Consider the following 17,000-nt stretch of genomic DNA (forward strand, 5'->3'; position numbering starts at 1 on the left):
CTCCAATGCCATCCAGAATTTGCCCACCAGAGATTCTTGGGTCAGGAGACAGAACACTAAGCCTCAGCTTTGCATAAGAGATGCCATTGTATCGGTGGGTACTGGACAGAGAACCCTGTAATTTACATCTGGTCCAGTTATCAATTGCTGCATAACCAATAACTCCAAAACTTAGTGGGCTAGAACAACACAATCATTAATTTTGCTCATAAATTCATAATTTGGATAGGGCTCAGTGGGGACAGTTCATCTTTGTGTCATAGGGTGGCAGTTGATCTGCTTGGCTGAAACACCCCTTAAGATTCTTACAGGACCTTTTATCTGTCTGAGAGATTCTAAGAGGCATGCATCCTGGATTTATATTTGGCCAGAGTTCCTTTCTTACTTTGAGAATTGTTTGTATCTGGAAAGAACTTGGGAATGAAAACATTTGACTTTACTTTTACTTTTTTTAAAGACGAGGTCTTGCTCTGTTGCCCACACTGGAGTACAGTCGCATGACCATAGCTCATCGCAGCCTTGAACTCCTGGGCTCAAATGATCCTCCTGCTTCAGTCTCCCAAGTAACTGGGACTATAAGTGTGAGCTGCTACTCCCAGCTATTTTTTTAAATTTGTTTGGAGTTGGGGTCTTGTTATGTTGCCCAGGCTAGAACATTTAATTTTTAAACTCAGCTGTTCTGGATTCTTGAGCTCATCTCTTTCCTCTCACATTTTACCATAGATAGTAAGAAGTCAGGTGGCACTTTCAATATTCTACCTGGAAATCTTAGCTAGATCACCAAGATTAAGAGATGCCTTCCTATTCTCCATGTTACTACAGGCTACAGTGTTGCTAAACTTTCTGCCACTACATGACAAGGATACCCTTGACTTTAAGATTTCCATGATTTTCCTGAATGCCTTCATTGACAACTTTGTCAAGGCTCTAAGATTTTCACTAATGTTTTTTTTGTGGCTCTTAGGCTGCATGGTCCCAAAGCCAATGTCAAACATTATGGGATTATATTATGATAGCACCTGACTTCAGGTACAAATATCTGTTGTAGTTACCTGTTGCTGCATAACAATCCAATCCAAAACTTGGTAGCTTAAAACAACAATAGTTAGTAATTTTACTTATCTGTCTGTATTTTGGACAAGTTTCAGCAGGGTCAGCTCAACTTTCTGATGTATAACATAAACTGGGGTGGCTCAACTGGGGCTGAAGCATCCTGGAGAGGGCTCATCGATATGCTGACATTTAGGTGCTGATGATCCCTTCCTCTCTATGTGGGCCTGTCCGTGGGGCAGACTGGGCTTCCTCACTGCATGGAGGCTGGGTTTAAAGAACAAGCATCCTACGAGACTATGACTAGAAGCTACCAGTTTCTACTGGTCAAGCAGTCACAGAGTGAGACCCAGGAGCAGAAACACAGGTCCAATGTCACATTTGAAGAAGAACATGTGGGATAGAATGTGCTGGGATCAACTCTGAAAAATGCAATCTACCACAACATTCTTGCTGTTAGAGGTTTAGATTGTTGTTTAAAGTCACGCAGGGCCAGGCGCGGTGAAGGGAGGCACTTGTGGATGGCTTGAATCTAGGAACTTGAGACCAGCATGGGTAAAATGGCAAAACCTCTTCTGTACAAAAAATACAAAATATTATCTGTGCATGGTGGTGTGTGCTTGCAGTCCCAGCTACTCAGAGGCCTGAGGCGGGAGGTTTGCTTGAGTCCGGGAGGTCAAGGCTACAGTGAACCCTGATTGTGCCACTGCACTCCAGCCTGGACAATGGAATCTGACTGTCTCAAAAAAATAAAAAATAAAAAATAAAAAATAAGCCACCCAGAGCTGTAACTATCAATTCCCAACATAATCTACGTTCATGATTCCCAAATGTTATTGTGACCCAGAAATAAAGCTGACTCAGCCCAGTATAGGTTTCTGAGGCCATAGAGCTGATTGGCAATAGACAATAGTTATATAAAACATTCATTCTGGACATGCTGAATTCGCTTCCTTTCAACCCTACAAATACATTACGTTTCCTTTAGGCCTTTCTCCCTATGTGAGGTTGGACCTTCAGCTGGAGTGCTCCCCGCCTTCTGCCCCCTCCCACTCATCATGTGTCTTCTTAACTCCCTCTGCCATTCCATTCCTGGGTTGCTTGCCAGTCGTGTCTCACCCTAAAGCTTCTGCTTGATCCATGATTCATTCTTCCCTCTGTAAGAGGCAGGTGCAGCATTGTAACTAAGACCACTTAGGAGCTAGACAAGTGGAGGCAGCTGCTACCTTTACTGCTTGTTGGGTGTGTATTGCTCCCAGCAATTTACTTCAGTGTCCTAAATTCAGCTTTCTCATTTGCAAAAATACAGTTGATAACAGTAGCAGCTGTTAAGGTCTGAATGTGTGTTCCCCTCCATAATTCATATGTTGAAACAACCCCTGAGATAATAGTATTAAGGGGTGGGTCTTTGAAAGGTGATTAGGTTAAGAGGGCTGTGCCCTCATAAATGGGATTAGCGCCCTTATATAAGAGACCTAAGGGAGCTTGTTTTACTTCTGCCAAAAGAGGAAACATAGAAGTTTCCATCTATGAGAAATGGGCCCTCACCAGACAGTCAATCTGTTAATGTCTTGATCTTGGACTTCTCAGCCTCTAGACCTGTAAGCAATACATTTCTGCTGTTTATAAATTATCCGGACTATTTTGTTATAACAGCCTGAATGGACTAAGACAGCACCTTCTAGGGTTATCATGAAGATTGAGTTGATACATTGAGACCAGTACATGGGATTAACTGTGATTATAATTCCAGTTCACCTTCATCGCCTCTTTCAGACACCATCCCAGGCTTTTGTTTCATCTGGGTGTTCACGTTTCTTCTGGAGAACAGAATTCATGCCCTTTCACTTTTTTTTTCTTATTTAAAATAAGTGTGAATTTTAAAAAAGTATAATCTTTCGTATTTGTTCAGCATTATTATTTGCAAGACCGTTTCACAGCCATTACCACATTTAACATTGACTTTGGCCAGGAGCAGTGGCTTACACCTGTAATCCCTGCACTTTTGGAGGCTGAGGCGGATGGGTCACCTGAGGTCTGGAGTTCGAGACCAGCCTGGCCAATATGATGAAACCCCATCTCCACTAAAAACACAAAAATTAGCCAGATGTGGTGCATGCCTGTAGTCCCAGCTACTCAAGAGGCTGAGGCAGGAGAACAGCTTGAACCTGGGAGGCAGAGGTTGCGGTGAGCCAAGATTGTGCCACTGCACAAGCCCGAGTGACAAAGTGAGATTCCCTCTCAAAAATCAAAACAAAACAACAACAAAAAGCAAACAAACAAAACCCACTGACTTGAAGAAAAAGAGATTACCTGGATCGGACTGACCTAATCACAGGAGCTCTTTAAATCTGGGCCTAGAGGTTAGAGACAGGGTAAGCCTGAATCTGATGGGTGAAAGGGATTCTGCCTGAGGGAGATTTGCTGCTGTTGACTTGAAGATGGAGGCGCCCAGGAGGCAGGGAATGCAAGTGGCCTCTGGGAGCTGACAGTGGCCCTTGGACAATAGCCAGCCAAGAAACAGGGATATCAGCCGACAATCACAAGGAACTGATGTGCCACAACCACTGGAGCTTAGAGGCAACCCCAAGCTGCAGATGAGCACACAGCCAGATGACACCTTGGTTTCAGCCTTGTGAGAACCTGCTGTGTCTAGGCTTCCATTTATGTAAGATAATAAATGGATGCCATTAAGGTAATAGATAACAGTGTTAGCTTCCTGGGGTTGCCATAACAAGGTACCACAAACTTGGGGGCTTAAGCAATGGAAACGTTCTTTCACAGTCCTAGATGCTGTAAGTCCAAAATCAAGTTGTCAGCAGTGTCCAGGGAAGAACTTTTTCCTTTTCCTTCCCAGTTTCTGGTGGCTCTGGGCATTCCTGTTTTCACTTGGTCTTTCTCTTCCTCTTATCTCTGTGTCTCCTCCTCTTCTGTCTCTTATAAGGACACTTGTCATTGGATTTAGGGTCCACCCAGCTAATCCACAGTGATGTCCTCATCTTAAGATCTTTAACTTAATTACCTCTGCAAAGATGCTTTTATGGAATAAGTTCACATTCACAGAGTCTGTGTGTTAGGATGTGAACATATCTTTTTGGAGCCACCATTCAGTCCACTACAATCACTAGTACAGAAGTGGGTCTCCTTATCCTTCTTTTACAGAGAAGAAACTGCAGAGTGAATAGGTAAGTGTGGGTTTTTCAAGCTCAGGTCTAGTGAATTTTCCACAATACCACAGATGCCTGTTTCTCCCGTAGCATTTAGCACAACATTGGAGAGAGACGAGAGAGGAATAAATACTTGTCAATTAATTAAAATTCCAAATTAGTCATGACTGAAATGAAACTGTGTTCAGAAAAGGATTCAGTATCAAGGGGGAAACAATCCCTTCCATGAGATCTTTGAATCTGTCTAAAAAAGACCTAAGTTGATGAATATTTTCATTCTTGATTAAAGTGATTGAAAGTCCTCATGAAACAAGAGGCCTGAAAGCTTTCCGAAGAGACAACTTCTCAAAAGAACTGGGGAGATAAGGAATGGAAGTGGGACTCTTCCCTTGCCTGGTGGTGTTTGGAAGCAAACTGCCCCGGGATGGAATTTGGCTCTGTCAGTTACCAGCCATGTGGCCCTGGTAAAGTCACTTAGCCTGGCTCAGTCTCACTCCACTGATCTATGAATAAAGGAATATACCCATCTCAGTAGGTTTTTAAAGACAAACTGAGATGGTCTTGAGGATGGCAATTACTATTCCAAATGCCTTCCAGATATTAAGTCATTCATGCCTCATGACCCCCTATGAGGCAGATACTGTTATATTATTCCCATTTTAGAGATGAACAAACTGAGATGGGTAGTGGTAAGAGCAAAGGTCGATAGCTAAAAGTGGCCCAGCATGGTCAAGATTTGCACTCAGGATGTGTGGTTCCAGAAGCTACCTTCTTAACCATTGCACTGTCCTAACTCTATTACTTAGGGGTTTCTTAAAATAACAAGGGCCACGGTGAGTGATTTAGAACAAGGGCCAGGAAGGATGGGCATGGAGTAGGGGAGGGGAAGGTCAAACCAGAACCAGAAAGGAATTCAGTGAGGGTGGCCTCGGGCCCTCATCACCTCCAACCTTGGTGATGCAGGTGACCTGCAGGTGTCTGGGCATCCTCACCACACAGCTGCACATGCACCTGGAGAGGCCGAAGGACACACAGGGAGCAGGAGCTACTGCGGCCCACCTGCTGCCCCAGCCACAAGGTGGACGTGCAGATTCGTGGCCACATGTGTGAGCTGAAGCAGCATCTGGGAAGGGCGTCCTGGGAAATGCTCAGCTGGGCTAGCACCGTGCAGAGTCTTTAGACATCCAGATGCAAAAGCGCCTAGAAGAGAATGTGGACCACTTAGTCCTTTCCTTACGGTCTGAGAAATGTTTGTTCTTTTCTTTCCCACCATTGTTGATCCAGGAGCCGTGGATGAGTTAAGTCTGCCGATCTGGAAGGGAAGCTGTGAATATAGGTTCCAGATACCAGGGCAGACATGGGCAGAAAGCATCCAGTCTCCTCATAATCTCTCCGTCTTTCTTCCCAATCCCGAAGTAAACCTACCACAGGTATGTGGATGGTGTGTCCAGACAAGCCTTTTAGTGACACCTCCTTCTCCATCCCCATTGAATTGCCATCCCTTGTCCCTTCCATGCAGAAATTCAATCTATGTCCCCATTGATTGACGGCCCTGGCAGAGCAATAAGGCTGAGGGCTCAGTTTTGAGGGGCTTGGTTAGGGCCAGGGGCTCCTCCCTGAGGCAATAAAGGAAACTGGGGGAGAAAGATCCTTAAAACAGGAGAATGCGCTGGAGGCGGTGGGGAGGCGGCTGGGGAAGGTGGGCTTTAAGGTTGGATTCTTGAAAATGAGAGCTTAGACTAGGTGGCAGTCAATGCAGGAACAAGCAGAGTGGGGAGGGATAGCAAGTGTCCTGCATGCTGGACTTAGAACCTGGGCTGACTTTAGGAGAAGCAGGTGTGTGTGCACGTGGATCAGTCTGGCCTCGGAGGAGTAGTGGGTGTGGGGGGGGGGTTGTCTACGTGAGCGTATTCCCGCTGAAAGAAAGAGCAGCAAGCCTAGCATAGGTGAGTACCCTTTCTTGCATATTTCACAAGACCTAGGCCTGAGCTTACTGAGAATATCTCTCTTTGGCCACTAATGATCATCTCATGACCCTCTCCAAGAGAAACACCCAGGCACTAATCCGAGGGTTTGCATATACTGTGTTGGTTAATAGTTTCCTAACTCCACAAGGCAGGAATTATCACCAGCATTTTGCTCAGAAGTGTTTGCTGAGTTTCAGAGCAGTGAAGTGACTTGCCTGCGGCTGCTCCCCCATCAGCTGGTCAAGCTCTGGTGTGAACCCTTCCTATCCAAGTTCAAAGCCCCTGCTTTCTTCACTCCAAGGAGGAATATAGAATTGGCTGGAGCCTTGAGGCTTTTGAGGTGGTTCCAGCTTTGAAAGTCTGTGAGGTTCTCAGGAATATGAAGCTGGGTCTTAAAAAAATTTTTTTTCAAATATTCAGCTGAGTATCTTAGGATCTGAGAAAAGGAGACTGAGTTATTTCTTTGAAAATGAAGAAATCCTTTAAAGGCTATATTCATTATAGTTTTTCATCTTGAAGCTTTTCAATCTCAAATTCAAAGCCGAATGTTAACAATAAACTCTGACTTTCTAGAAATCAATTGCCATCTCCTTTTTGTTACTTTAATTGAACCACTTTGCAATTATTGAGGCTTTTAAAAAAAATGAGCATGTCTAACTTCTCTCACATTCCAGTTCTGATTCTTCTTTTGAGAAGAAAAAAAACTGGATCCTCAACAGGTGCTTTTGGCTCAAATCACAATGCATCAAGAAGGGAAGGAGCATGATGAATGGAGCTCCCGGCTGCTAATGCATGGGGCATTTGTCCCCCTGCGTGGATGCGCCCTTGGGGTACCCGCAAGGAGCACCAGAAAATGGTACCCTGGGAGCCCAGTGTCATCTGGCTTTGTCTCTTTCATCACTTTATTCTTTGCATCTCATTTGTTGTTCTATTCACCTGAGCAATTCTGTATTCAGAAATGGCTATATTTAACTATATCTGGTCTTTGGAAAAAGGAAATACACCCCTCATAATGAGGATCTTTGCTTTTGGGGACCTGGGAAGCCTTGATAAGCCAGAGCTTGAATTCCTGTGCCAGGTGTTGAGATGACATCTGTTCCTACCGCGGAGACTTACCTGCTGTAGCCCAGCCAGGTTCTCTCCTCAGCGTCAGAGACAGTGGGAACAAGTCCCGTCAGCTGTCTGCCCTCTCAGGGCACACCTTCCAATAGAACAGAGAGAGCGACCACGCCGGCTTACAGCTCTGTGTCACTGTGTCACTCACCCCTCTGATTCTTGCAGTCCCCAACTGCAGACCCTTTAGAAGTATGGAGCTCACAAAGGACAGGGACAGAGTCTGGCAGAGGACCTCCTTGGGGCCAGCCTTGCTCCCGTTCCGTCTCAGCAGTACCAGGTAGGAGGGTGCCATTGTCATTCTGGAGATGGGCAAACCCGGGCTCAAAGCAGTGAGACCACTTGAGGAAGTCACAGAGCCAGCCCGGGTGGGGCTCCTCACTGGGAACGGGCATCCCTCACACCCTTTCTGCCTCCCATTCTCTGAAGCCTCCCTCCCAGCGTCGGTGGAGAAAGGACCCAGGCAGGCACGCTCACATTTCCTAGCCTTCCTCTCCTCACTCAAGGCCAATCCTTCTTGAATTGCTAGTTCCTTTGGGGTCAAATAAGCACTTTCTTCTTTAAAATAGGGGCTGCTCCGCTCCAGGCCTCCTCAGGGACCAGGTCTGCTGAGCCCCTGCGTGGGATGTCTGTTCTCCCTTCCTCCCATCCTGGGGCCTTGGTTCCCGTACAGCTCTGGTGGCAGCAGGGGGTCACTGGGCACATGGAGAGAAGAGATGGAGGCTCTATTCCCACCAGAACATGCAGAGCATTGCTAAGAGATGGTCCATTCTAGCAGGAGGAAACTGAGTCCTTGAAGGCATTTCACCTTGAGGCCTGATAAGGAAATACCAGTTTCCTTCAGCTTCTCACTCCTGCCATGTGAAACCCCTGACACCTGGGGGGAATGAAGCCACGAAGCCCATGACAGATGCCCACCAGAAGCCAGAGCAAGCAGCGGGTATGGGAGCAGGCCAGGGTCTAGAGGACAGGATCTCTTCGAGAGAGATGAAAGGGCAAATAGGGAGAGACTGGGGACAAGTATGGTTCTTGCAAGAGTGACCAGCGTAGGCCGGTGCAGTGGCTCACGCCTGTAATCCCAGCACTTTGGGAGGCCAAGACAAGCGGAGTACCTGAGGTCAACAGTTCGAGACCAGCCTGGCCAACATGGTGAAACCCATTTCTACTAAAAATACAAAAATTAGCTGAGTGTGGTGGGGGCAGCACCGGTAATCCCAGTTACTCGGGAGGCTGAGACAGGAGAATTGCTTAAACCCAGGAGGTAGAGATTGCAGTGAGCCGAGATTGCACCGCTGCACTCCAGCCTGGGCAACAGAGCGAGACTCCATCTCAAAAAAAAAAAAAAAGAAAAGGAAAAAGAAAGAAAGAAAGAAAGAAAAAGAGCGACCAGCCTGTGCTTCCTCAGCGTCTCCCGTGGCCCCTCCTCTGCCAGCCCCATCTGAGGGTGCCCCGCCCAGGGCTGAAAGGCCAGGTGCTCTGAGCCAGGCTCTGGCAAGGGAACCTTGGCTGTTGGCAGAAAAGATTTTCTAAAATGGCTTTTCTAGCAACCGAAGGAGAGACGCAGCGGCGTGGCTCCTGGAGGCCGTGGCTCCTGGTGGCTGCGCAATCCCGGCTGCTCAGAAGGCAGCAGCAGCTCTGTGCCTGCACAGTGAGGGGGCGTGCTGGGACAGGAGGGTAATCTGGGAGGGCTCCGCACATCGTCCCCCGACCCACCCGCTCGCGTTTGAGGAACTCAGAAAGGCACCTGGCCTGCAGCCTCCTTTATTCCACAACCCTGGCCTTGTCTCCCACCAGGATGGGACCTCATGGAACATTCCGGGTTCCTAGTCCAAGCTCTGTCCATCCTGACCTCCAAACAGTCATCTCTTTGCCACCCCTTGGACCTAGGAGTGAACACCCTGTGGCCCAGTCAGCCATTGGGAGTGTGGACCCTGGAAGCAAGTTCCGAGGGATTTGGGTGGTCTGGCATTTCCAGGTCTTGGTTTTATGGAGCATGGTCCAGGGCGTGGGGAGGGACGTAGGCCCAGGGTGAGCCATTTCCGTGGTGCAGCAGATTCTGCCTGCTCTCTGGAGGGAGGGGCGCTGTTGCAGGGAGACCCAGCCGGCCCTCTACATCCCCAGGGAGGGCAGGGCCTGGTTGCCTGGGTCTAACTGGTACTGTTTGTAACCTGGATCCCATCTCTGTGCTGAGCAGCAGCTCCAGGCTGGAGTTTGGAATGTGGGAGTCTCACTCTTATGACACTAGGTGAGCAGGCCTTCCAGTGTGGATGGCATTCAAGTAGCCCTGCTGATGACCCCCTCAAGAAGTAGTCATTGCCAGGGGCTCTCTCCCCATTCCCTTCCTCCCTTGGTGGTCCTCGCTCTGAATGTGCCATTTACTTGGTGAGTGACCTTGGGCAGGTCATGAAACCTCCCTTAGCCTCAGTTTCCTGGATTGCCCCAGCCTGCCCTGGCTCTGGCTTCCTTCTCCCATTGCTCCGGAGCCGTGTCTGGCTTTGTGCTCGAGAGGCAGCAGGCTTGGGAAGGAGGCCAACGAGACGGTCAATTTCATTCACTAAATTGTCTGCACAGCACAGTGCCTGTGCAGATAAACCACTGGCCTCCTTTGAGGTAGGAACCGTCTGTGCATCCTTCGTGTGCATGGGGGAAGCTGGGTGAACTTTGTGATGTGAGAGAATGACGGGAAAAGAGCTCCTAGATGGAGCCTAGCCTGAACAGTGATCCACAGGCCAAGCTGGGACAGACAGTAGGAGAAAGGTTGGAAAGCTAAGCCCTTACCAGTTTCCATCCCTTGGCACATGGCCAAGGGGGTAAATATTTGTGATACTCCAAAGGAAGCTCCAAGACATGTACAACTGCCAGGCCAGGGGTCTGGCAACATTGTGGGCAACAGACCTTCTAGAGGTGAGTCATGCCAGGGGGTGGAGTTTGAGAGGCCCAAACTGGCATTCCCATTTAGGGCATTCCCCAGGCCATGCTGGTGATGAAGAGCTGGGTGCATTGAACTGATGGCATTTCTTAGGGAAGTCATTTATTCAAACCCCGGAGCATGCCTTGGGCAAGTGATCTCCAGGATACTTAGTCGGTTTACATAAAGGCGTGTTCCCATGTGAGCTCTTCCAGGTCTTTGATGGAAAGGAGGAGACACCCATGGTTGGTGAAAGCAGGGGTGTTGGGGTTGCCTGAAGGGCATGACTCGAACACCAGAGCTGCTGCCTGCCAGCTGGGCCACCTTGATGGCAGGACTGGCCCCTGAGGGTTGGTGGTATCTTCTCTGTGGCTTATTGGGAGAATTAGACAATAACGCAATGTCATGCCATAGGAAAGTGTCTGGAAGCTGTGATATTTAGCTTCATGAAGGCCACCAAGGCAAATAAAGGTAGATTCTAGGGGAGTCATGTCCCCATCTGACCTCTATCTGTGCTTTGCACAAGGCAGAGACAACCAGCTGGCTTGAATTTTGGGATGACTCCTCCAAAATACTGCCTCCTGGAGCCCAGAGTTTATAGTCCCCAGGGCCTGCTTCTTGCAAGCATCTTGTTCCATTTTCACACCCTGCTTTGAGGTCACCGACATCTCCGTGATGTTCACAGAGGACAAAGAGAGGCCTGAGACACTTCCCCGGTAGCTCAGGGGGTAGAGTTGGGGCTGGGACCCACGTCTCCTGTTTCTGGGGTCTTCTTACTCTACAGTGGCATTCACTCAGGGAACAGTGCCTCACAGTTTTCAGTTAAAATGACCTTTGGATGGGCGTGATAGCTTGAGCCTGTAATTTCAGTGACTTGGGAAGGTGAGATAAAAGAATTGCTTGAGCCCAGGATTTTGAGATCGGCCTGGGCAACATAGCAAGATCCTTTCTCAAAAAAAGGGGCAGGGGGCTTTTGAGTTACTGATGTCCCAGTTGTCCATCAATTGCTCCATGGTTTTATGGCCTTTCATTGGATGGAAACCATGGTTGGGTCCTGGCTTGGTGTTGAGGTAAGTAAAACAAAATAGAAGAGAAAGGCTGACAAAACCTGGCAGAGGAGGAGACGGTAGTGCGCAGCGCAGCAGCCGGAGGGAGTGAGTCAGGGGTCCAAGGTCACAAATGGCAAAGTTAGAATCTAAAGCCACATTGAGCTTGTCCCTGGACAAGTGCTCCTAAGTCTGCAGCACCTATGAAAAGACTTAGGCTTATGAGAAGACACAGAGGAACCTGAAATTCCCAGTACTAAGTGAAAGGTGCCAATCTGAAAAACCGACTTATTCTATGATTCTAACTCTGTGACCATCTGGAAAAGACAAAACTATGGAGACAGTAACAAGGTCAGTGGCTGCCAAGGGTTGAGAGAAGGAGTAGAAATAGGCAGAGCACAGAGGATCCTTAGGACAGCAAAACTATTTTGTGTGATCCCATAATAGTAGTTCCATGGCATTACACATTTCTCCAAATCCACAGAATGTGCACCCACCACCAGGGAACCCTAACGTAAACTATGGACGTCGGGTCATAATGTCTCAGTATGTGTTCACTGATTGTTACGGTCATACTCTGGTGTGGGAAATGGATCGCAGGGGTGGCTGTGAGTATGTGGGAAAAGGGCGTTTATGGGAATTCTCTTTACTTTCTGCTCAGTTTTGCTGTGAACCTAAAAGGACTGCAAAAAAAAAAAAAAAAAAAAAAAAGATTAAAAAAAAAGGCTCCGAGTTTAATTATGGAAGAGAAGCTTTCCCTAACCCCAGCTGGGCAGATTCTGCTGAGGCCAGGGTCTCCCTGGAGAGGCAGCCTGGGACAGCTGTGGGTCCCCCCTCCTTCCCAGTCTCGGGCTGCTCCCGGCTGGCTGTGTGGAGCGATGTCTGTTGTGGATCCCCCACACTACTTTCGTTTGCTATAAAGCAACGCTGGGAGTGAATTTAGTGGTTGTGAAATTTAAAAAGGCAAGTGCAGAGCTGGGAGGCATTTCCTTAAGCGCAAAGTAATGAAGTGGCCCGCCGGCCGCCCAGCACGCGCACATGGTTAGGGTTAGCAGCAGCTGCAAAGCCACTCCACAGCCCCCGGGGGGGCCCCTTGTCATGGAGGGAGAACTCCTCCCTTAAGGAAACCCTAACAGAGGCAGGAGGCCTCCTTTCACACAGACAGTGCTTAGGGAATTTAGTAGCACCAGATAGCGTCCCTTATTGAAAGTAAATGCCCCCTGTTCTCATTCTTTCAATGATTCAGTTACACTTTCATGTATTAATCGAGTTGCTCTTTATTCATTTCTCACCTATTTACTGAGGACCCACCATAGGGCAAGGACCCGGCATGGTGCTGAGGACACTCAAATGAATAAAACACTCCCGCCTGGAGGAACTCATGCACTTGTGCGGAGACAGTCACATAAAAAAATCTCAGGTCAGCAAAACATATACAATTACGTAAGGATGCACCCAATAGTGGGGCCAGCTGAAGACCTGACCGGTGCTGCCTGGGAAGATCGCGGTTGGTTTCAAAAAAGGGGTGAGCTTGAGGAACGGCAGGTATAGATGCGGGGCTGGTCACCAACAGGTCGGTGTGGCTGAGAGACAGAGGTGAGGCAGGAAGGTGAGCAGGTGGCCCTTGACCCTTAGGAAAGCTGTATTTTAAAAGCGTTATAAGGACGAGTGATCTTATCACAGCTAGTCCCGTGTGCCATGGGAAGGAGTTGGAATTTTGCTCTGCAGGAGATAGGAGCCATCAGCAATTTTTAGTTCTGCTCTCTCCAAGCCCGAGATGAGAACCTTTGCCAGCCCATTCAGATGTGTTTCAGCTTCCCTGTCCTTTGCCCCTTCCATGAGAAAGCCACTTGGGGATCCAGAGACTGCAATCTTCGAGGGTCCTTCAACAAGATCTGGCACCTTTCTGAGGCTGAAGGTGACTTTTCCGTTCCCAGACCCTCACCGGAATTCTCTGGTGCCTTTAAACTCTGCTCCTAAGCTGCTCCAAACCTTTAGGATGCCATCTGGGGACCTGGCCCGCAGGCTCAGGAGCCCTTCCCCAGTGGTGAATTGTCAGAAACATCTGCTCAGACCACCTTAGCCACCTAAAGTGTCAGTCCCTCTGTCTGTTGCTTTGCTTTAAAATAGTAATCGTTAATGCTTTGCAAAGAAGGCACTGACTCAGTGGAAACCTTTGGTAGCTTGAGTCCTTAGGGCTGGGCCCGGGTTCCCCCATGTTCCAGGAGGCCCTGGTGCACCAGCTGCAGGGGATGACAGCCTGGCCTAGTCTTCCAATCTCTAGAACTATGGGATGTGTGTGTGTGTGTGTGTGTGTGTGTGTCTGTGTATGTGTCTGTGTGTGTCTGTGATCTCTGGGACCTTGTTACTAGAGAGAGGGATCCATAGATGGCCGTCACAACACTGGGCTGGGGACCCTCATCTAAGGGCAAATCAAGCCGTCTGGTGGGTGTAGGAAGAATCCATTCCTTCCCTCCTTGGACAGCCCCTAAAGCCGGAGATGCTTTGACCACTAGCCACTATTAGGCACTCGGTACAGTGCCTAGGGTCTATACACTTTTTGAGAGCCTACAAAATGTTTGAGGCCTAAAAATTTGCTGCAAAACACATAAAGCAAACAGCAAATTGAAAAAAATTCAACAGCTTTAGGGGTACAAGTGGCTTTTGGATACATGGATGAATTGTATAGTGACGAAATCTGGGCTTTTAGTGTGCCTGTCACCTGAATGGTGTACATTGTGCCCAACAGATGATGTTTTGTCTCTCACCGACTCCCCCGCCCCCCACTCTGAGTCTCCAATGTCCATTATCTCACTCTGTATGCCTTTGCGTGCCCACAGCTTAGCTCTCACTTATAAGTGAGAACATGTCGCATTTGGTTTCCGAAAATCCTATTTATTATTTAATTGGAGGTCTACAAACCTACCAACAGTCAGCCACAGTTAAACTCATCTAGAATTATATACATAATCTGGGGAGCCTGATGATCTATAGATGTTTTCTTACTGTGAAATAAACAATTTCTTTTGAAGGAGGTGGGGCTTCCACAAGTAATAGCAGGCAGGCCTACTAGATGTTTAAAATAATGGCCAAGAGCTAAGGATGGAGAAACACAGACGGCTCTGAGCAGGACCTGGCATTGCTGTGCTGGCTCTGCCCTCATGGCTGAGAATGCAAACAGGCTTTGTGCAGCTGCTCCCATCAGCATCATTATCGCTATTAACATTACTGTGCAGACTATAGCTTATTTCCAAATACGCCACCACCATCGAGGCTGTCCATATCACATTACTGTGTAACTACCACCGACACCACCATTATCCTAGCTCCGCCTGGTTACTCTCACCCCACAACTGCAGCTTCTAGAATTACTACCCAGCTGCCACTGTAACTTATCCCCCACCTCCATTACCAGCGCCATTGTTGCAACTAACAATATTATTACCCTTAATTCTGTTATTTGCTCACATGTAAATATCACTTTCTAGTTTACAGAACTCTTTCATATCATTGAACATATTTGGTCCTGCTCACGCCCTGTTGAAGCATCACATCGCAGAGTGATGTGGGCCAGTTGGTACCCACACAGGTTAGAACATGCGGACTCCCAGGGAGCTATCAGGAAAGGGCTGCTCAGGGTGGCTTTCAGGCTCAGCCACATCCCATTGGTCAGAACCCAGGCACAATTCCCCAACCTGACTGTAGGGAAATGGGAGCACGTGGCTCTTTGGTGAGCATCAGCTGCCTCTGCAGGAGGCAGGTGTCTCTGGAGTGTGGAGGTGGAGCCCTGGAAGGACCAAAGGCCCCACGTCCTCTGCAATGTGGGACAGGTGAAAGAGCAACCAAATGATGACAAGTTATGGACTTGGGGATGGGGTCCCTGCTATGACTCAGCTCTGTTGTATTTCCCGTGCTTCTGCACCTCCTCCTGGCTCACTGGAGCAAAGCCCTCTCATAGTTGATTTCCTGATTAAGGCAGAAAGAGCTGCTCAGATGGGGATGTGACTGCCTAAAGTCACACAGTGAGAGACTGCTGGAACCAGCGCTGAGGCCCAGGTGACCAGTCTCCAAAACAAGGCCTTAAGGCAGTAGCTGTGGCCTACCACTTTCCCTTTCACAGAACCCTAATTTGCTCTGGTGTTAGGAGGCCATGTACATAAGGGTAGGTTCGGATCTTCTGCACTCCCTAGAAGAGAACCTCGATTGGTCTAAGAACCAGAAAGGCTAGTTCTATCTCCCTGGCCAGTAAGTTTTTAAACTTTAAGTTCTGTGATACAAGTATAGAATGTGGAGGTTTGTTACATAGGTACACATGTGCCTGGTGATTTGCTGCACATATTTACCCATCATCTAGGTTTTAAGAACTGCATGCATTAGCTATTTGTCCTAATGCACTCCCTCTCCTCACTTCCCCCGCCCCCCAACAGGCCCTGGTGTGTGATGTTCCCCTCCCTATGTCCATGTGTTCTCATTGTTCAGCTCCCACTTATGAGTGAGACCATGTGCTGTTTGGTTTTCTGTTCCTGTGTTAGTTTGCTGAGAATGATGGCTCCTAGCTTCATCATGTCCCTGCAAAGGACATGATCTCATTCCTTTATATCGCTGCATAGTGTTCCATGATGATGGACATTCGGGTTGGTTCCATGTCTTTGCTATTGTAAATAGTGCTGCAACAAACAGACGTGTGCATGTGTCTTTGTAGTAGAATAATATATATTTCTTTGGGTATGTACTCAGAAATAGGATTCCTGGGTCAAGTGATATTTCTGGTTCTAGTTCCTTGAGGAATCACCCCACTGTCTTCCACAATGTGAACTAGTTTACATTCCTACCAACAGTGTAAAAGCATTCCGATTTCTCCACAGCATTGCCAACATCTGTTGTTTCTCAACTTTTTAATAATCACAATTCTGACTGGCGTGAGACGGTATCTCATTATAGTTTTGATTTGAATTTCTCTAATGTTTAGTGATAGTGAGCATTTTTTCATGTTTGGTAATTTTTTTTTTAATTATGGAATGGCCATATGATACAATTCTGGCAAATGAGAATTATAGGAACTCTCCTAGGGCCTCCTAGGAAAGATTTTCTGAAAGGTATCTTCACTCTTAAAAGGAAGCACAAGGAAGGAATGCACTTCCTTCTGGTCTTTTGATATTGTTGGGTGAGGCTGTGATGTTTGGATCTATTGCAGCCACACTGTGACCATGAGGAGACTAGCTTGAGAATAAAATTCACTGAAGGTGTCAGAAAAGAAAGACAGAAGAAATCTGGGCCTATGCCGATGTCATTAAACTGCTCAATTAACCCATCCTGGAACTGCCCCACCTCTGGACTTATGTAAGATACATTAGTTTAATCTTTCATTTTTGTTTTTATCTTTTTTAAAATTATTTAAGCCACCTTTGAGTCTTTTACCTGCAGCTAAGAAAAATCAAAAATGCTTCAATGACAAATACTCCAATTATTCTGGGCCTTTGCCCATGTTATTCCCATCAACAGAAATGGAAATATTTTCTTGTTCACCTGGTGAACTTGTCTCTAAAAATCAGCCCAGATGTCACTTCCTGTAGGAGCCCGAGCCCCTCCATGAATGTTATTGTCCAAAGGGTTTATCATTTGTCATTTCCTTTGTGTGTTCCTTATCCTTGGTCCCTATTTGTATTTATTGTACTGTATATTGTAATGTGCTTATCACCTATTTCTTGCTACCACCATATCTTGAGGGCAGATACAGGGCTTTACAGTA

This window comes from Saimiri boliviensis, chromosome 1 (genome assembly GCF_048565385.1).
Source record: "Saimiri boliviensis isolate mSaiBol1 chromosome 1, mSaiBol1.pri, whole genome shotgun sequence".
Lineage (NCBI taxonomy): Eukaryota > Metazoa > Chordata > Mammalia > Primates > Cebidae > Saimiri > Saimiri boliviensis.